We start from the raw sequence: 747 nt of genomic DNA, 5'->3' as shown, positions 1-747 counted from the left end.
CTTTTGCTAAATGTGATAATATCCTACTTACGAAAGAAAAGTTATTATTTTTTCATTATCCCCCTCCCCCAATTAAGTAAATGAATAAAAAAAATCACCAACATTATCAGATCTCATTTCCCTTAGCAGTCTGACTGCGAGGATATTGCTCTTCTAATTATCATTTCCAGCTTTAATTATATCATCAGTCACCTCCAGAACCCATTGATTCTAAATGTCATTTCCGTCCTCATTACTCTCGTCATCGTCATCAATTATTTACCTTGATATCGTCATCAATATCATCTTACAGCTGAACATAAATAAGCAATTACAATAGCACGCTGCCAGCGATATTGATAGGACTGTCACCACCTTAAAAGGAGGCTACAAATCCCGGTCAAACAGCAGAATCCGGTTGACCGAATGCCGGTCGTCACCCGGGGAAGTCCACGAGCACTAGCATCCTACAACAAAACTCACTTGTACGACAGAAGCCTTTGAGCAGCAGTTTCCCAGCAATTTCCCAGACGTGGCAAAATTCAATTCGCACAAGCACATACAGGAAAATCCCCGGATAACGAACAAGTCGCCTGCCTCATCACGGGACATAATGCAGTAAAAGGCTCGTCGACCGCCTCTCGGGAGCGCCAAGGGACCGTCCGCGAGGATGGGCCAGAGAAAGCGACGCTTGATCCACCGCGCCAGGCTTCGGGTTCGACGCAGCCCCATTACAGGCTGTGTTAGAAAGGGGGGAAGGCACATGGG

This window comes from Penaeus monodon, chromosome 19, assembly GCF_015228065.2.
Source record: "Penaeus monodon isolate SGIC_2016 chromosome 19, NSTDA_Pmon_1, whole genome shotgun sequence".
Lineage (NCBI taxonomy): Eukaryota > Metazoa > Arthropoda > Malacostraca > Decapoda > Penaeidae > Penaeus > Penaeus monodon.
This window is presented reverse-complemented; position numbering follows the sequence as displayed.